The following is a 23,543-nucleotide window of genomic DNA, read 5'->3' as shown; positions in this document are numbered from 1 at the left end:
AGATTTAATCACCTGCTAATGCTCGCATTCCTAGCATTGTTTGGCATCTTTGAATTTGTCTATATATGTGTTTCTGGAACAGACCTCTTCATTCACCTGAGGAAGGAGCAGCGCTCCGAAAGCTAGTGACATCGAAACAAACGTGTTGGACTTTAACCTGGTGTTGTAAGACTTTGTACTGTGCTCACCCCAGTCCAACGCCGGCATCTCCACATCATTAGATGTTTCTGGAACATGCCTCTTCATTCACCTGAGGAAGGAGCAGCGCTCCGAAAGCTAGTGATTCGAAGCAAACCTGTTGGACTTTAACCTGGTGTTGTAAGACTTCTTACTGTCATGTCTGAGGTTCTGGAAGGGAGGGTGACTGAGTCCAGAGGTGGCAATATTTGGAGTGTCGGAAGATCCGGAAGCCCAGTGGGGGGGGGGAGAGGCCGATGTTTTGGCCTTTGCAACCCTCATGGCCCGGAGACGGCTTCTGTTTGGATGGAGGGACTTGGAGCCTCCAAAGTCGGGGCTATCGGTCAGTGACATGGTGCGGTTACACAGGTTGGAGAAAATCAAATTCGCCTTCGGGGGGGAAGGCATAGAAGTGACGAATAAGGGTAGGAAAACCAATGAAGGGACGTCCGTGATGGAGTGTGTATGTGGAACATGGTAGTTAGGGCTTATGTTCAGGGTTTTATGTCTTTGATGGATTTTTCTGTTTAAAAGTGTTAAAATTATAAATGCCTTCATAAAATATTTACTAAAAATAAAAATCAGAATGTCTTCCGCGGGCCAATTGGGAAAATGGATATTCGCCGATGAAGCATTGCCCACACAACCATGTTCAATTTGTTTGAAGCTGTCTTCACTCCCCCACCCCCACACCTCCCAGGATGTTGCACATGGCCATGTTGCCACGGTGATGGGTTGGTGACATCACAAGAGCTAGTTGCTGTGGCTACGCAGCACGGACCTCGCAATTCAGTCGGTCTGTTATTGTGCGAAGGACAGCAGCAAAAACACTAACTCGTCCCAACACTGCTTTACTCAACAATATGAGAGCCAAGGTAAGACTAATAGCCAGATCCAAACGCTGCGGCAACAAGATATCACACCGTTACTCAATTAGCCCAACTGCAGTCCACTCACCGAGCAGCAGCATTAAAGAGGGAGATCAATGGGATTAAATAGGATAAAGAGGGAGATCAATGGGATTAAATAGGATAAAGAGGGAGATCAATGGGATTAAATAGGATAAAGAGAGAGATCAATGGGAATAAATAGGATAAAGAGGGAGATCAATGGGAATAAATAGGATAAAGAGGGAGATCAATGGGAATAAATAGGATAAAGAGGGAGATCAATGGGAATAAATAGGATAAAGAGGGAGATCAATGGGAATAAATAGGATAAAGAGAGAGATCAATGGGAATAAATAGGATAAAGAGGGAGATCAATGGGAATAAATAGGCTAAAGAGAGAGATCAATGGGAATAAATAGGATAAAGAGGGAGATCAATGGGAATAAATAGGATAAAGAGGGAGATCAATGGGATTAATTAGGATAAAGAGAGAGATCAATGGGATTAAATAGGATAAAGAGGGAGATCAATGGGATTAAATAGGATAAAGAGAGAGATCAATGGGAATAAATAGGATAAAGAGGGAGATCAATGGGAATAAATAGGATAAAGAGGGAGATCAATGGGAATAAATAGGCTAAAGAGAGAGATCAATGGGAATAAATAGGATAAAGAGGGAGATCAATGGGAATAAATAGGATAAAGAGGGAGATCAATGGGATTAATTAGGATAAAGAGAGAGATCAATGGGAATAAATAGGATAAAGAGAGAGATCAATGGGAATAAATAGGATAAAGAGAGAGATCAATGGGAATAAATAGGATAAAGAGGGAGATCAATGGGATTAATTAGGATAAAGAGAGAGATCAATGGGAATAAATAGGATAAAGAGGGAGATCAATGGGAATAAATAGGATAAAGAGGGAGATCAATGGGAATAAATAGGATAAAGAGGGAGATCAATGGGATTAATTAGGATAAAGAGAGAGATCAATGGGAATAAATAGGATAAAGAGGGAGATCAATGGGAATAAATAGGATAAAGAGAGAGATCAATGGGAATAAATAGGATAAAGAGGGAGATCAATGGGAATAAATAGGATAAAGAGTGAGATCAATGGGAATAAATAGGATAAAGAGGGAGATCAATGGGAATAAATAGGATAAAGAGGGAGATCAATGGGAATAAATAGGATAAAGAGAGAGATCAATGGGAATAAATAGGATAAAGAGGGAGATCAATGGGATTAATTAGGATAAAGAGAGAGATCAATGGGAATAAATAGGATAAAGAGGGAGATCAATGGGAATAAATAGGATAAAGAGGGAGATCAATGGGAATAAATAGGATAAAGAGAGAGATCAATGGGAATAAATAGGATAAAGAGGGAGATCAATGGGAATAAATAGGATAAAGAGGGAGATCAATGGGAATAAATAGGATAAAGAGAGAGATCAATGGGATTAAATAGGATAAAGAGGGAGATCAATGGGATTAAATAGGATAAAGAGAGAGATCAATGGGAATAAATAGGATAAAGAGGGAGATCAATGGGAATAAATAGGATAAAGAGGGAGATCAATGGGAATAAATAGGCTAAAGAGAGAGATCAATGGGAATAAATAGGATAAAGAGGGAGATCAATGGGAATAAATAGGATAAAGAGGGAGATCAATGGGATTAATTAGGATAAAGAGAGAGATCAATGGGAATAAATAGGATAAAGAGGGAGATCAATGGGAATAAATAGGCTAAAGAGAGAGATCAATGGGAATAAATAGGATAAAGAGGGAGATCAATGGGAATAAATAGGATAAAGAGGGAGATCAATGGGATTAATTAGGATAAAGAGAGAGATCAATGGGAATAAATAGGATAAAGAGAGAGATCAATGGGAATAAATAGGATAAAGAGAGAGATCAATGGGAATAAATAGGATAAAGAGAGAGATCAATGGGAATAAATAGGATAAAGAGTGAGATCAATGGGAATAAATAGGATAAAGAGTGAGATCAATGGGAATAAATAGGATAAAGAGGGAGATCAATGGGAATAAATAGGATAAAGAGGGAGATCAATGGGATTAATTAGGATAAAGAGAGAGATCAATGGGAATAAATAGGATAAAGAGGGAGATCAATGGGAATAAATAGGATAAAGAGGGAGATCAATGGGAATAAATAGGATAAAGAGAGAGATCAATGGGAATAAATAGGATAAAGAGAGAGATCAATGGGAATAAATAGGATAAAGAGGGAGATCAATGGGAATAAATAGGATAAAGAGAGAGATCAATGGGAATAAATAGGATAAAGAGAGAGATCAATGGGAATAAATAGGATAAAGAGTGAGATCAATGGGAATAAATAGGATAAAGAGAGAGATCAATGGGAATAAATAGGATAAAGAGAGAGATCAATGGGAATAAATAGGATAAAGAGAGAGATCAATGGGATTAATTAGGATAAAGAGGGAGATCAATGGGATTAAATAGGATAAAGAGGGAGATCAATGGGATTAAATAGGATAAAGAGGGAGATCAATGGGAATCAATAGGATAAAGAGGGAGATCAATGGGAATAAATAGGATAAAGGGAGATCAATGGGAATAAATAGGATAAAGAGGGAGATCAATGGGATTAAATAGGAAAAAGAGTGAGATCAATGGGAATAAATAGGATAAAGAGTGAGATCAATGGGAATAAATAGGATAAAGAGGGAGATCAATGGGAATAAATAGGATAAAGAGTGAGATCAATGGGAATAAATAGGATAAAGAGAGAGATCAATGGGAATAAATAGGCTAAAGAGAGAGATCAATGGGATTAAATAGGATAAAGAGGGAGATCAATGGGAATAAATAGGATAAAGAGGGAGATCAATGGGAATAAATAGGATAAAGAGGGAGATCAATGGGAATAAATAGGATAAAGAGGGAGATCAATGGGAATAAATAGGATAAAGAGAGAGATCAATGGGAATAAATAGGATAAAGAGGGAGATCAATGGGAATAAATAGGATAAAGAGAGAGATCAATGGGAATAAATAGGATAAAGAGGGAGATCAATGGGAATAAATAGGATAAAGAGAGAGATCAATGGGAATAAATAGGATGAAGAGAGAGATCAATGGGAATAAATAGGATAAAGAGAGAGATCAATGGGAATAAATAGGATAAAGAGAGAGATCAATGGGAATAAATAGGATAAAGAGGGAGATCAATGGGAATAAATAGGATGAAGAGCGAGATCAATGGGAATAAATAGGATAAAGAGGGAGATCAATGGGAATAAATAGGATAAAGAGAGAGATCAATGGGATTAATTAGGATAAAGAGAGAGATCAATGGGATTAAATAGGATAAAGAGGGAGATCAATGGGAATAAATAGGATAAAGAGGGAGATCAATGGGATTAAATAGGATAAAGAGAGAGATCAATGGGAATAAATAGGATAAAGAGGGAGATCAATGGGAATAAATAGGATAAAGAGAGAGATCAATGGGATTAATTAGGATAAAGAGAGAGATCAATGGGAATAAATAGGATAAAGAGGGAGATCAAGAGGAATAAATAGGATAAAGAGAGAGATCAAGAGGAATAAATTGGATAAAGAGAGAGATCAATGGGATTAAAGAGAGAGATCAAGAGGAATAAATAGGATAAAGAGTGAGATCAATGGGATTAAATAGGATAAATAGAGAAATCAATGGGATTAAATAGGATAAAGAGGGAGATCAATGGGATTAAATAGGATAAAGAGAGAGATCAATGGGATTAAAGAGAGAGATCAAGAGGAATAAATAGGATAAAGAGGGAGATCAATGGGATTAAATAGGATAAAGAGGGAGATCAATGGGATTAAATAGGATAAAGAGGGAGATCAAGAGGAATAAATTGGATAAAGAGAGAGATCAATGGGATTAAAGAGAGAGATCAATGGGATTAAATAGGATGAATCAAGAGGAATAAATAGGATAAAAAGAGAGATCAAGAGGAATAAATTGGATAAAGAGAGAGATCAATGGGATTAAAGAGAGAGATCAAGAGGAATAAATAGGATAAAGAGAGAAGTCAATGGGAATAAACAGGATAAAGAGAGGGGTCAGTGTCTTTGTCCGTCTGACTGCCCAATAATTACAGTCACCCGGTTTGGCAGTTTAATCACAATTCCTGTTTAGTTATGTGTGACCATCTCGGGCAGCCTGGAGCAATGAAGAGCCGGCAGAGAATGCCCAGCCCTGCATGCCTGGCACTGCCTGCTCTGCGCTGCATGCCCAGCGCTACATGCTCGGCACTGCATGCCCGGCACTGCATGCTCGGCACTGCATGCCCGGCACGGCATGCTTGTTGCTGCATGCCCGGCACTGCATGCTCGGCGCTGCATGCCCAGCGCTACAAGCTCGGCACTGCATGCCCAGCGCTACATGCTCGGCACTGCATGCCCAGCGCTACATGCTCGGCACTGCATGCTCGGCACTGCATGCTCGGCACTGCATGCCCGGCACTGCATGCTCGGCACTGCATGCCTGGCACTGCATGCTCGGCGCTGCATGCCCAGCGCTACATGCTCGGCACTGCATGCCCGGCACTGCATGCCCGGCACTGCATGCTCGGCGCTGCATGCCCAGAGCTACATGCTCGGCACTGCATGCCCGGCACTGCATGCTCGGCGCTGCATGCCCGGCCCTGTCTGCCCGAGGTTGTATGCCCGGCACTGCATCCTTGGCGCTGCATGCCCGGGGCTGCATGCTTGCCACTGCATGCCTGGGGCTGCATGCTTGTTGCTGCATGTCCGGCACTGCATGCCCGGCACTGCATGCTCGGGACTGCATGTCCGGCGCTGCATGCCCGGTACTGCATGCCCGGCAATGCATGCTCGGGGCTGCATGCCCAGCGCTGCATGCTCGGGGCTGCATGCACGGGACTGTATCCTCGGCACTGCATTCTCGGCCCTGCATGCTAGGGGCTGCATCCTAGGGGCTGCATGCTTGGGACTGCATCCTCGGCCCTGCATGCTCGGGGCTGCATGCTCGGGGCTGCATGCTCGGCCCTACATGCTCAGGACCTCTCCCCAAGATGATTTTCTCTTAAGTGTTCAATATATTAAAACAGGACTTAATAATTTCACCCATCAAATGTAATCAGACTGCAATTCTCTCTGGCTGCTGTACATCGATATGTGCCCTGGGGAATGACATACTAAACAGTCCACTCTGGTTTGACAACAGAATTCCATTGTGTGCCCCAACCTGGCATTGGCAGAACTTCGTAGTTTAGAGCACTGTATTGTCAGAATAGTGAGTGTCTACCTCAGCCCTGGGTTTTGAGCAGTACCAATGTAATGTAGATTTGGGGACAGTGAGCATTTATTCTTGTTGATGAGCACTGGGACAAGAATGATGATGTGTGTGTCTATAATTCTGTGCTCAGTGTGGCATGGCCATGTAACGTTTTTGAGGTACTAGATACAGAATTTTTGGTGTCAGAGCTGGGATGGTGATGATGGGGAAGGAATGCTTTCAATACACAATTACTTAATCTCTCCTTTTCCTTGCAGTGGCGAAAGAAGCGGATGCGCAGGTACGTCTCAACCAAGCTAATTAGATGGAGCACCCTCCCCTCCCCCTCCCCCCCGACTTCAGTTAGGTCAGTGACAGAAAGCAGAACATCACGTGGCGCTTTTGAATCGGAATGTTTTGCAATATTCCCTTCAATCTGGAACAGCAAATCTAATTCAAGAAAGAAGGGACAGAGAAAATTGGAAACCATACAGGCCAGTTATCCTGACATCAGTGAATGGGAAAATGCTGGAATCGGCAATTTGGGAAGTCTTAACAATGCACTTAGCAAAAGCATCGTTTGATTAGAACAAGTCAACATGGTTTAACTAAAGGGAAATCCTGTTTGACAATTTTATTCACGTTTTTTGAGGATGTAACCAGTTAGGGTAGATAAAGGAGAACCAGACGATGTGGTATACCTAGATTTCCAAAGGCCATCACTAAGGTGACGCACAAATGGTTAATACACAAGATAAGTGTTCATGGGGTTGATGCTGACATATTAGGATGGAAAGAGGATTGGTTCAAGGCTAGGAAGCAGAAGAGTGGGGATAACAGGGACATTTCGAAGTTGGCAGACTTGGGTACAGATCCCACACACACTGGCTCTCACTGGGGTACGGGTCCCACACACACTGGCTCTCACTGGGGTACGGGTCCCACACACACTGGCACTCACTGGGGTACGGGTCCCACACACACTGGCACTCACTGGGGTACGGGTCCCACACACACACTGGCACTCACTGGGGTACGGGTCCCACACACACTGACACTCACTGGGGTACGGGTCCCACACACACTGACACTCACTGGGGTACGGGTCCCACACACACTGACACTCACTGGGGTACGGGTCCCACACACACTGACACTCACTGGGGTACGGGTCCCACACACACTGACACTCACTGGGATACGGGTCCCACACACACTGACACTCACTGGGATACGGTTCCCACACACACTGACACTCACTGGGATACGGGTCCCACACACACTGACTCTCACTGGGATACGGGTCCCACACACACTGACACTCACTGGGATACGGGTCCCACACACACTGACTCTCACTGGGATACGGGTCCCACACACACTGACTCTCACTGGGATACGGGTCCCACACACACTGACTCTCACTGGGATACGGGTCCCACACACACTGACTCTCACTGGGATACGGGTCCCACACACACTGACTCTCACTGGGATACGGGTCCCACACACACTGACTCTCACTGGGATACGGGTCCCACACACACTGACTCTCACTGGGATACGGGTCCCACACACACTGACTCTCACTGGGATACGGGTCCCACACACACTGACTCTCACTGGGATACGGGTCCCACACACACTGACTCTCACTGGGATACGGGTCCCACACACACTGACTCTCACTGGGATACGGGTCCCACACACACTGACTCTCACTGGGATACGGGTCCCACACACACTGACTCTCACTGGGATACGGGTCCCACACACACTGACTCTCACTGGGATACGGGTCCCACACACACTGACTCTCACTGGGATACGGGTCCCACACACACTGACTCTCACTGGGATACGGGTCCCACACACACTGACTCTCACTGGGATACGGGTCCCACACACACTGACTCTCACTGGGATACGGGTCCCACACACACTGACTCTCACTGGGATACGGGTCCCACACACACTGACTCTCACTGGGATACGGGTCCCACACACACTGACTCTCACTGGGATACGGGTCCCACACACACTGACTCTCACTGGGATACGGGTCCCACACACACTGACTCTCACTGGGATACGGGTCCCACACACACTGACTCTCACTGGGATACGGGTCCCACACACACTGACTCTCACTGGGATACGGGTCCCACACACACTGACTCTCACTGGGATACGGGTCCCACACACACTGACTCTCACTGGGATACGGGTCCCACACACACTGACTCTCACTGGGATACGGGTCCCACACACACTGACTCTCACTGGGATACGGGTCCCACACACACTGACACTCACTGGGATACGGGTCCCACACACACTGACTCTCACTGGGATACAGGTCCCACACACACTGACTCTCACTGGGATACGGGTCCCACACACACTGACTCTCACTGGGATACGGGTCCCACACACACTGACTCTCACTGGGATACGGGTCCCACACACACTGACTCTCACTGGGATACGGGTCCCACACACACTGACTCTCACTGGGATACGGGTCCCACACACACTGACTCTCACTGGGATACGGGTCCCACACACACTGACTCTCACTGGGATACGGGTCCCACACACACTGACTCTCACTGGGATACGGGTCCCACACACACTGACTCTCACTGGGATACGGGTCCCACACACACTGACTCTCACTGGGATACGGGTCCCACACACACTGACTCTCACTGGGATACGGGTCCCACACACACTGACTCTCACTGGGATACGGGTCCCACACACACTGACTCTCACTGGGATACGGGTCCCACACACACTGACTCTCACTGGGATACGGGTCCCACACACACTGACTCTCACTGGGATACGGGTCCCACACACACTGACTCTCACTGGGATACGGGTCCCACACACACTGACTCTCACTGGGATACGGGTCCCACACACACTGACTCTCACTGGGATACGGGTCCCACACACACTGACTCTCACTGGGATACGGGTCCCACACACACTGACTCTCACTGGGATACGGGTCCCACACACACTGACTCTCACTGGGATACGGGTCCCACACACACTGACTCTCACTGGGATACGGGTCCCACACACACTGACTCTCACTGGGATACGGGTCCCACACACACTGACTCTCACTGGGATACGGGTCCCACACACACTGACTCTCACTGGGATACGGGTCCCACACACACTGACTCTCACTGGGATACGGGTCCCACACACACTGACTCTCACTGGGATACGGGTCCCACACACACTGACTCTCACTGGGATACGGGTCCCACACACACTGACTCTCACTGGGATACGGGTCCCACACACACTGACTCTCACTGGGATACGGGTCCCACGCACACTGACTCTCACTGGGATACGGGTCCCACGCACACTGACTCTCACTGGGATACGGGTCCCACGCACACTGACTCTCACTGGGATACGGGTCCCACACACACTGACTCTCACTGGGATACGGGTCCCACACACACTGACTCTCACTGGGATACGGGTCCCACACACACTGACTCTCACTGGGATACGGGTCCCACACACACTGACTCTCACTGGGATACGGGTCCCACACACACTGACTCTCACTGGGATACGGGTCCCACACACACTGACTCTCACTGGGATACGGGTCCCACACACACTGACTCTCACTGGGATACGGGTCCCACACACACTGACTCTCACTGGGATACGGGTCCCACACACACTGACTCTCACTGGGATACGGGTCCCACGCACACTGACTCTCACTGGGATACGGGTCCCACGCACACTGACTCTCACTGGGATACGGGTCCCACGCACACTGACTCTCACTGGGATACGGGTCCCACGCACACTGACTCTCACTGGGATACGGGTCCCACACACACTGACTCTCACTGGGATACGGGTCCCACACACACTGACTCTCACTGGGATACGGGTCCCACACACACTGACTCTCACTGGGATACGGGTCCCACACACACTGACTCTCACTGGCATACGGGTCCCACACACACTGACTCTCACTGGGATACTGTTCCACACACACTGACTGTCACTGGGGTACGGGCCCCACACACACTGGCTCTCACTGGGATACGGGTTCCACACACACTGACTCTCACTGGGATATAGTTACACACACACTGACGCTCACTGGGATACAGTTCCACACACACGGAGCCTCACTGGGGTACGGGTCCCACACACTGACTCTCACTGGGATACGGGTCCCACACACACTGACTCTCACTGGGGTACGGATACCACACACACTGACTCACTGGTGTACAGGTTCCACACACACTGACTCTCACTGGGGTACGGGTCCCACACACACTGACTCACTGGGGTACGGGTTACACATACACTGACTCTCACTGGGGTACGGGTCCCACACACACTGACTCTCACTGGGGTACGGGTCCCACACGCACTGACCCCCACTGGGGTACAGGTCCCACACACACTGACTCTCACTGGGGTACGGGTTCCACACACACTGACTCTCACTGGGGTACGGGTCCCACACACACTGACCCCCACTAGGGTACGGGTCCCCCACACACTGACTCTCACTGGGGTACGGGTCCCACACACACTGACTCTAACTGGGGTACGGATCCCACACACACTGACTCTCACTGGGGTACGGGTTCCACACACACTGACTCTCACCGGGATAGGGGTCCCACGCACACTGACCCTCACTGGCGTACGGGTCCCACACACACTGACTCTCACTGGGGTACGGGTTCCACACACACTGACTCTCACTGGGGTACGGGTTCCACACACACTGACTCTAACTGGGGTACGGGTCCCGCACACACTGACTCTCACTGGGGTACGGGTCCCACACACACTGACTCTCACTGGGATACGGGTCCCACACACACTGACTCTCACTGGCGTACGGGTCCCACACACACTGACTCTCACTGGGGTACGGGTCCCACACACACTGACTCTCACTGGCGTACGGGTCCCACACACACTGACTCTCACTGGGGTACGGGTTCCACACACACTGACTCTCACTGGGGTACGGGTTCCACACACACTGACTCTCACTGGGGTACGGGTCCCACACACACTGACTCTCACTGGGATACGGGTCCCACACACACTGACTCTCACTGGCGTACGGGTCCCACACACACTGACTCTCACTGGGGTATGGGTCCCACACACACTGACTCTCACTGGCGTACGGGTCCCACACACACTGACTCTCACTGGGGTACGGGTTCCACACACACTGACTCTCACTGGGGTACGGGTTCCACACACACTGACTCTCACTGGGGTACGGGTCCCACACACACTGACTCTCACTGGGGTACGGGTCCCACACACACTGACTCTCACTGGGGTACGGGTCCCCCACACACTGACTCTCACTGGGCTAAGGGTTCCCACACACACTGACTCTCACTGGGGTACGGGTCCCACACACACTGACTCTCCCTGGGGTACGGGTTCCACACACACTGACTCTCACTGGGGTACGGGTTCCACACACACTGACTCTCACTGGGGTACGGGTTCCACACACACTGACTCTCACTGGGGTACGGGTTCCACACACACTGACTCTCACTGGGGTATGGGTCCCACACACACTGACTCTCACTGGGGTACGGGTCCCACACACACTGACTCTCAGCGGGGTACGGGTTCCACACACACTGACTCTCACTGGGATACGGGTCCCACACACACTGACCCTCACTGGGGTACGGGTCCCACACACACTGACTCTCACTGGGGTACGGGTCCCACACACACTGACTCTCACTGGGATACGGGTCCCACACACACTGACTCTCACTGGGATACAGTTCCACACACACTGACTGTCACTGGGGTACGGGTCCCACACACACTGGCTCTCACTGGGATACGGGTTCCACACACACTGACTCTCACTGGGATATAGTTCCACACACACTGACGCTCACTGGGATACAGTTCCACACACACGGAGTCTCACTGGGGTACGGGTCCCACACACTGACTCTCACTGAGGTACGGATTCCACACACACCGACTCTCACTGGGATATCGGTTCCACACACACTGACTCTCACTGGGGTACGGGTTCCACACACACTGACTCTCACTGGGGTACGGGTCCCACACACACTGACTCACTGGTGTACGGGTTCCACACACACTGACTCTCACTGGGGTACGGGTCCCACACACACTGACTCACTGGGGTACGGGTTACACACACACTGACTCTCACTGGGGTACGGGTCCCACACACACTGACTCTCACTGGGGTACGGGTTCCACACACACTGACTCTCACTGGGGTACGGGTCCCACACACACTGACCCCCACTAGGGTACGGGTCCCCCACACACTGACTCTCACTGGGGTACGGGTCCCACACACACTGACTCTAACTGGGGTACGGGTCCCACACACACTGACTCTCACTGGGGTACGGGTTCCACACATACTGATTCTCACTGGGGTACGGGTCCCACACACACTGACTCTCACTGGGGTACGGGTTCCACACACACTGACTCTCACTGGGGTACGGGTCCCACACACACTGACACTCACTGGGATACGGGTCCCACACACACTGACACTCACTGGGATACGGGTCCCACACACACTGACACTCACTGGGATACGGGTCCCACACACACTGACTCTCACTGGGATACGGGTCCCACACACACTGACACTCACTGGGATACGGGTCCCACACACACTGACTCTCACTGGGATACGGGTCCCACACACACTGACTCTCACTGGGATACGGGTCCCACACACACTGACTCTCACTGGGATACGGGTCCCACACACACTGACTCTCACTGGGATACGGGTCCCACACACACTGACTCTCACTGGGATACGGGTCCCACACACACTGACTCTCACTGGGATACGGGTCCCACACACACTGACTCTCACTGGGATACGGGTCCCACACACACTGACTCTCACTGGGATACGGGTCCCACACACACTGACTCTCACTGGGATACGGGTCCCACACACACTGACTCTCACTGGGATACGGGTCCCACACACACTGACTCTCACTGGGATACGGGTCCCACACACACTGACTCTCACTGGGATACGGGTCCCACACACACTGACTCTCACTGGGATACGGGTCCCACACACACTGACTCTCACTGGGATACGGGTCCCACACACACTGACTCTCACTGGGATACGGGTCCCACACACACTGACTCTCACTGGGATACGGGTCCCACACACACTGACTCTCACTGGGATACGGGTCCCACACACACTGACTCTCACTGGGATACGGGTCCCACACACACTGACTCTCCCTGGGATACGGGTCCCACACACACTGACTCTCACTGGGATACGGGTCCCACACACACTGACTCTCACTGGGATACGGGTCCCACACACACTGACTCTCACTGGGATACGGGTCCCACACACACTGACTCTCACTGGGATACGGGTCCCACACACACTGACTCTCACTGGGATACGGGTCCCACACACACTGACTCTCACTGGGATACGGGTCCCACACACACTGACTCTCACTGGGATACGGGTCCCACACACACTGACTCTCACTGGGATACGGGTCCCACACACACTGACTCTCACTGGGATACGGGTCCCACACACACTGACTCTCACTGGGATACGGGTCCCACACACACTGACACTCACTGGGATACGGGTCCCACACACACTGACTCTCACTGGGATACAGGTCCCACACACACTGACTCTCACTGGGATACGGGTCCCACACACACTGACTCTCACTGGGATACGGGTCCCACACACACTGACTCTCACTGGGATACGGGTCCCACACACACTGACTCTCACTGGGATACGGGTCCCACACACACTGACTCTCACTGGGATACGGGTCCCACACACACTGACTCTCACTGGGATACGGGTCCCACACACACTGACTCTCACTGGGATACGGGTCCCACACACACTGACTCTCACTGGGATACGGGTCCCACACACACTGACTCTCACTGGGATACGGGTCCCACACACACTGACTCTCACTGGGATACGGGTCCCACACACACTGACTCTCACTGGGATACGGGTCCCACACACACTGACTCTCACTGGGATACGGGTCCCACACACACTGACTCTCACTGGGATACGGGTCCCACACACACTGACTCTCACTGGGATACGGGTCCCACACACACTGACTCTCACTGGGATACGGGTCCCACACACACTGACTCTCACTGGGATACGGGTCCCACACACACTGACTCTCACTGGGATACGGGTCCCACACACACTGACTCTCACTGGGATACGGGTCCCACACACACTGACTCTCACTGGGATACGGGTCCCACACACACTGACTCTCACTGGGATACGGGTCCCACACACACTGACTCTCACTGGGATACGGGTCCCACACACACTGACTCTCACTGGGATACGGGTCCCACACACACTGACTCTCACTGGGATACGGGTCCCACACACACTGACTCTCACTGGGATACGGGTCCCACACACACTGACTCTCACTGGGATACGGGTCCCACACACACTGACTCTCACTGGGATACGGGTCCCACACACACTGACTCTCACTGGGATACGGGTCCCACACACACTGACTCTCACTGGGATACGGGTCCCACACACACTGACTCTCACTGGGATACGGGTCCCACGCACACTGACTCTCACTGGGATACGGGTCCCACGCACACTGACTCTCACTGGGATACGGGTCCCACGCACACTGACTCTCACTGGGATACGGGTCCCACGCACACTGACTCTCACTGGGATACGGGTCCCACACACACTGACTCTCACTGGGATACGGGTCCCACACACACTGACTCTCACTGGGATACGGGTCCCACACACACTGACTCTCACTGGGATACGGGTCCCACACACACTGACTCTCACTGGGATACGGGTCCCACACACACTGACTCTCACTGGGATACGGGTCCCACACACACTGACTCTCACTGGGATACGGGTCCCACACACACTGACTCTCACTGGGATACGGGTCCCACACACACTGACTCTCACTGGGATACGGGTCCCACACACACTGACTCTCACTGGGATACGGGTCCCACGCACACTGACTCTCACTGGGATACGGGTCCCACGCACACTGACTCTCACTGGGATACGGGTCCCACGCACACTGACTCTCACTGGGATACGGGTCCCACGCACACTGACTCTCACTGGGATACGGGTCCCACACACACTGACTCTCACTGGGATACGGGTCCCACACACACTGACTCTCACTGGGATACGGGTCCCACACACACTGACTCTCACTGGGATACGGGTCCCACACACACTGACTCTCACTGGCATACGGGTCCCACACACACTGACTCTCACTGGGATACTGTTCCACACACACTGACTGTCACTGGGGTACGGGCCCCACACACACTGGCTCTCACTGGGATACGGGTTCCACACACACTGACTCTCACTGGGATATAGTTACACACACACTGACGCTCACTGGGATACAGTTCCACACACACGGAGCCTCACTGGGGTACGGGTCCCACACACTGACTCTCACTGGGATACGGGTCCCACACACACTGACTCTCACTGGGGTACGGATCCCACACACACTGACTCACTGGTGTACGGGTTCCACACACACTGACTCTCACTGGGGTACGGGTCCCACACACACTGACTCACTGGGGTACGGGTTACACATACACTGACTCTCACTGGGGTACGGGTCCCACACACACTGACTCTCACTGGGGTACGGGTCCCACACGCACTGACCCCCACTGGGGTACAGGTCCCACACACACTGACTCTCACTGGGGTACGGGTTCCACACACACTGACTCTCACTGGGGTACGGGTCCCACACACACTGACCCCCACTAGGGTACGGGTCCCCCACACACTGACTCTCACTGGGGTACGGGTCCCACACACACTGACTCTAACTGGGGTACGGATCCCACACACACTGATTCTCACTGGGGTACAGGTTCCACACACACTGACTCTCACCGGGATAGGGGTCCCACGCACACTGACCCTCACTGGCGTACGGGTCCCACACACACTGACTCTCACTGGGGTACGGGTTCCACACACACTGACTCTCACTGGGGTACGGGTTCCACACACACTGACTCTAACTGGGGTACGGGTCCCGCACACACTGACTCTCACTGGGGTACGGGTCCCACACACACTGACTCTCACTGGGATACGGGTCCCACACACACTGACTCTCACTGGCGTACGGGTCCCACACACACTGACTCTCACTGGGGTACGGGTCCCACACACACTGACTCTCACTGGCGTACGGGTCCCACACACACTGACTCTCACTGGGGTACGGGTTCCACACACACTGACTCTCACTGGGGTACGGGTTCCACACACACTGACTCTCACTGGGGTACGGGTCCCACACACACTGACTCTCACTGGGATACGGGTCCCACACACACTGACTCTCACTGGCGTACGGGTCCCACACACACTGACTCTCACTGGGGTATGGGTCCCACACACACTGACTCTCACTGGCGTACGGGTCCCACACACACTGACTCTCACTGGGGTACGGGTTCCACACACACTGACTCTCACTGGGGTACGGGTTCCACACACACTGACTCTCACTGGGGTACGGGTCCCACACACACTGACTCTCACTGGGGTACGGGTCCCACACACACTGACTCTCACTGGGGTACGGGTCCCCCACACACTGACTCTCACTGGGGTAAGGGTTCCCACACACACTGACTCTCACTGGGGTACGGGTCCCACACACACTGACTCTCCCTGGGGTACGGGTTCCACACACACTGACTCTCACTGGGGTACGGGTTCCACACACACTGACTCTCACTGGGGTACGGGTTCCACACACACTGACTCTCACTGGGGTACGGGTTCCACACACACTGACTCTCACTGGGGTATGGGTCCCACACACACTGACTCTCACTGGGGTACGGGTCCCACACACACTGACTCTCAGCGGGGTACGGGTTCCACACACACTGACTCTCACTGGGATTCGGGTCCCACACACACTGACCCTCACTGGGGTACGGGTCCCACACACACTGACTCTCACTGGGGTACGGGTCCCACACACACTGACTCTCACTGGGATACGGGTCCCACACACACTGACTCTCACTGGGATACAGTTCCACACACACTGACTGTCACTGGGGTACGGGTCCCACACACACTGGCTCTCACTGGGATACGGGTTCCACACACACTGACTCTCACTGGGATATAGTTCCACACACACTGACGCTCACTGGGATACAGTTCCACACACACGGAGTCTCACTGGGGTACGGGTCCCACACACTGACTCTCACTGAGGTACGGATTCCACACACACCGACTCTCACTGGGATATCGGTTCCACACACACTGACTCTCACTGGGGTACGGGTTCCACACACACTGACTCTCACTGGGGTACGGGTCCCACACACACTGACTCACTGGTGTACGGGTTCCACACACACTGACTCTCACTGGGGTACGGGTCCCACACACACTGACTCACTGGGGTACGGGTTACACACACACTGACTCTCACTGGGGTACGGGTCCCACACACACTGACTCTCACTGGGGTACGGGTTCCACACACACTGACTCTCACTGGGGTACGGGTCCCACACACACTGACCCCCACTAGGGTACGGGTCCCCCACACACTGACTCTCACTGGGGTACGGGTCCCACACACACTGACTCTAACTGGGGTACGGGTCCCACACACACTGACTCTCACTGGGGTACGGGTTCCACACATACTGATTCTCACTGGGGTACGGGTCCCACACACACTGACTCTCACTGGGGTACGGGTTCCACACACACTGACTCTCACTGGGGTACGGGTCCCACACACACTGACTCTCACTGGGGTACGGGTCCCGCACACACTGACTCTCAGCGGGGTACGGGTTCCACACACACTGACTCTCACTGGGATACGGGTCCCACACACACTGACCCTCACTGGGGTACGGGTCCCACACACACTGACTCTCACTGGGGTACGGGTCCCACACACACTGACTCTCACTGGGGTACGGGTTCCACACACACTGACTCTCACTGGGATACGGGTCCCACACACACTGACCCTCACTGGGGCACGGGTCCCACACACACTGACTCTCACTGGGATACGGGTCCCACACACACTGACCCTCACTGGGGTACGGGTCCCACACACACTGACTCTCACTGGGATACGGGTCCCACACACACTAACTCTCACTGGGGTACGGGTCCCACACACACTGACTCTCACTGGGATACAGTTCCACACACACTGACTCTCACTGGGGTACGGGTCCCACACACACTGACTCTCACTGGGGTACGGGTTCCACACACACTGACTCTCACTGGGATACGGGTCCCACACACACTGACCCTCACTGGGGCACGGGTCCCACCACACTGACTCTCACTGGGATACGGGTCCCACACACACTGACCCTCACTGGGGTACGGGTCCCACACACACTGACTCTCACTGGGATACGGGTCCCACACACACTGACTCTCACTGGGGTACGGGTCCCACACACACTGACTCTCACTGGGATACAGTTCCACACACACTGACCCTCACTGGGGTACGGGTCCCACACACACTGACTCTCACTGGGATACAGTTCCACACACACTGACTGTCACTGGGGTACGGGTCCCACACACACTGGCTCTCACTGGGATACGGGTTCCACACACACTGACTCTCACTGGGATATAGTTCCACACACACTGACGCTCACTGGGATACAGTTCCACACACACGGAGTCTCACTGGGGTACGGGTCCCACACACTGACTCTCACTGAGGTACGGATTCCACACACACCGACTCTCACTGGGATATCGGTTCCACACACACTGACTCTCACTGGGGTACGGGTTCCACACACACTGACTCTCACTGGGGTACGGGTCCCACACACACTGACTCACTGGTGTACGGGTTCCACACACACTGACTCTCACTGGGGTACGGGTCCCACACACACTGACTCACTGGGGTACGGGTTACACACACACTGACTCTCACTGGGGTACGGGTCCCACACACACTGACTCTCACTGGGGTACGGGTTCCACACACACTGACTCTCACTGGGGTACGGGTCCCACACACACTGACCCCCACTAGGGTACGGGTCCCCCACACACTGACTCTCACTGGGGTACGGGTCCCACACACACTGACTCTAACTGGGGTACGGGTCCCACACACACTGACTCTCACTGGGGTACGGGTTCCACACATACTGATTCTCACTGGGGTACGGGTCCCACACACACTGACTCTCACTGGGGTACGGGTTCCACACACACTGACTCTCACTGGGGTACGGGTCCCACACACACTGACTCTCACTGGGGTACGGGTCCCGCACACACTGACTCTCAGCGGGGTACGGGTTCCACACACACTGACTCTCACTGGGATACGGGTCCCACACACACTGACCCTCACTGGGGTACGGGTCCCACACACACTGACTCTCACTGGGGTACGGGTCCCACACACACTGACTCTCACTGGGATACGGGTCCCACACACACTGACTCTCACTGGGATACGGGTCCCACACACACTGACTCTCACTGGGATACGGGTCCCACACACACTGACTCTCACTGGGATACGGGTCCCACACACACTGACTCTCACTGGGATACGGGTCCCACACACACTGACTCTCACTGGGATACGGGTCCCACACACACTGACTCTCACTGGGATACGGGTCCCACACACACTGACTCTCACTGGGATACGGGTCCCACACACACTGACTCTCACTGGGATACGGGTCCCACACACACTGACTCTCACTGGGATACGGGTCCCACACACACTGACTCTCACTGGGATACGGGTCCCACGCACACTGACTCTCACTGGGATACGGGTCCCACGCACACTGACTCTCACTGGGATACGGGTCCCACGCACACTGACTCTCACTGGGATACGGGTCCCACGCACACTGACTCTCACTGGGATACGGGTCCCACACACACTGACTCTCACTGGGATACGGGTCCCACACACACTGACTCTCACTGGGATACGGGTCCCACACACACTGACTCTCACTGGGATACGGGTCCCACACACACTGACTCTCACTGGGATACGGGTCCCACACACACTGACTCTCACTGGGATACGGGTCCCACACACACTGACTCTCACTGGGATACGGGTCCCACACACACTGACTCTCACTGGGATACGGGTCCCACACACACTGACTCTCACTGGGATACGGGTCCCACACACACTGACTCTCACTGGGATACGGGTCCCACGCACACTGACTCTCACTGGGATACGGGTCCCACGCACACTGACTCTCACTGGGATACGGGTCCCACGCACACTGACTCTCACTGGGATACGGGTCCCACGCACACTGACTCTCACTGGGATACGGGTCCCACACACACTGACTCTCACTGGGATACGGGTCCCACACACACTGACTCTCACTGGGATACGGGTCCCACACACACTGACTCTCACTGGGATACGGGTCCCACACACACTGACTCTCACTGGCATACGGGTCCCACACACACTGACTCTCACTGGGATACTGTTCCACACACACTGACTGTCACTGGGGTACGGGCCCCACACACACTGGCTCTCACTGGGATACGGGTTCCACACACACTGACTCTCACTGGGATATAGTTACACACACACTGACGCTCACTGGGATACAGTTCCACACACACGGAGCCTCACTGGGGTACGGGTCCCACACACTGACTCTCACTGGGATACGGGTCCCACACACACTGACTCTCACTGGGGTACGGATCCCACACACACTGACTCACTGGTGTACGGGTTCCACACACACTGACTCTCACTGGGGTACGGGTCCCACACACACTGACTCACTGGGGTACGGGTTACACATACACTGACTCTCACTGGGGTACGGGTCCCACACACACTGACTCTCACTGGGGTACGGGTCCCACACGCACTGACCCCCACTGGGGTACAGGTCCCACACACACTGACTCTCACTGGGGTACGGGTTCCACACACACTGACTCTCACTGGGGTACGGGTCCCACACACACTGACCCCCACTAGGGTACGGGTCCCCCACACACTGACTCTCACTGGGGTACGGGTCCCACACACACTGACTCTAACTGGGGTACGGATCCCACACACACTGATTCTCACTGGGGTACAGGTTCCACACACACTGACTCTCACCGGGATAGGGGTCCCACGCACACTGACCCTCACTGGCGTACGGGTCCCACACACACTGACTCTCACTGGGGTACGGGTTCCACACACACTGACTCTCACTGGGGTACGGGTTCCACACACACTGACTCTAACTGGGGTACGGGTCCCGCACACACTGACTCTCACTGGGGTACGGGTCCCACACACACTGACTCTCACTGGGATACGGGTCCCACACACACTGACTCTCACTGGCGTACGGGTCCCACACACACTGACTCTCACTGGGGTACGGGTCCCACACACACTGACTCTCACTGGCGTACGGGTCCCACACACACTGACTCTCACTGGGGTACGGGTTCCACACACACTGACTCTCACTGGGGTACGGGTTCCACACACACTGACTCTCACTGGGGTACGGGTCCCACACACACTGACTCTCACTGGGATACGGGTCCCACACACACTGACTCTCACTGGCGTACGGGTCCCACACACACTGACTCTCACTGGGGTATGGGTCCCACACACACTGACTCTCACTGGCGTACGGGTCCCACACACACTGACTCTCACTGGGGTACGGGTTCCACACACACTGACTCTCACTGGGGTACGGGTTCCACACACACTGACTCTCACTGGGGTACGGGTCCCACACACACTGACTCTCACTGGGGTACGGGTCCCACACACACTGACTCTCACTGGGGTACGGGTCCCCCACACACTGACTCTCACTGGGGTAAGGGTTCCCACACACACTGACTCTCACTGGGGTACGGGTCCCACACACACTGACTCTCCCTGGGGTACGGGTTCCACACACACTGACTCTCACTGGGGTACGGGTTCCACACACACTGACTCTCACTGGGGTACGGGTTCCACACACACTGACTCTCACTGGGGTACGGGTTCCACACACACTGACTCTCACTGGGGTATGGGTCCCACACACACTGACTCTCACTGGGGTACGGGTCCCACACACACTGACTCTCAGCGGGGTACGGGTTCCACACACACTGACTCTCACTGGGATTCGGGTCCCACACACACTGACCCTCACTGGGGTACGGGTCCCACACACACTGACTCTCACTGGGGTACGGGTCCCACACACACTGACTCTCACTGGGATACGGGTCCCACACACACTGACTCTCACTGGGATACAGTTCCACACACACTGACTGTCACTGGGGTACGGGTCCCACACACACTGGCTCTCACTGGGATACGGGTTCCACACACACTGACTCTCACTGGGATATAGTTCCACACACACTGACGCTCACTGGGATACAGTTCCACACACACGGAGTCTCACTGGGGTACGGGTCCCACACACTGACTCTCACTGAGGTACGGATTCCACACACACCGACTCTCACTGGGATATCGGTTCCACACACACTGACTCTCACTGGGGTACGGGTTCCACACACACTGACTCTCACTGGGGTACGGGTCCCACACACACTGACTCACTGGTGTACGGGTTCCACACACACTGACTCTCACTGGGGTACGGGTCCCACACACACTGACTCACTGGGGTACGGGTTACACACACACTGACTCTCACTGGGGTACGGGTCCCACACACACTGACTCTCACTGGGGTACGGGTTCCACACACACTGACTCTCACTGGGGTACGGGTCCCACACACACTGACCCCCACTAGGGTACGGGTCCCCCACACACTGACTCTCACTGGGGTACGGGTCCCACACACACTGACTCTAACTGGGGTACGGGTCCCACACACACTGACTCTCACTGGGGTACGGGTTCCACACATACTGATTCTCACTGGGGTACGGGTCCCACACACAC

The 23,543-nt window shown here is 53.2% G+C and overlaps 1 long non-coding RNA gene across 1 annotated transcript in view; it reads left to right on the top strand.

Annotated features, from left to right (window-relative positions):
* Window positions 1-950: 950 nt before the first annotated feature.
* Window positions 951-23,543, top strand: part of LOC140405527 (uncharacterized) — a 92,661-nt gene continuing 70,068 nt past the window's right edge. The window contains exons 1-2 of the long non-coding RNA XR_011938629.1: window positions 951-1,052; window positions 6,630-6,652. This is a non-coding gene — a long non-coding RNA (uncharacterized lncRNA). The remainder of the gene's footprint in view (window positions 1,053-6,629; window positions 6,653-23,543) is intronic.

Source organism: Scyliorhinus torazame, chromosome X (genome assembly GCF_047496885.1).
Source record: "Scyliorhinus torazame isolate Kashiwa2021f chromosome X, sScyTor2.1, whole genome shotgun sequence".
Taxonomy (NCBI): Eukaryota; Metazoa; Chordata; class Chondrichthyes; order Carcharhiniformes; family Scyliorhinidae; genus Scyliorhinus; species Scyliorhinus torazame.
This window is presented reverse-complemented; position numbering and strand designations above follow the sequence as displayed.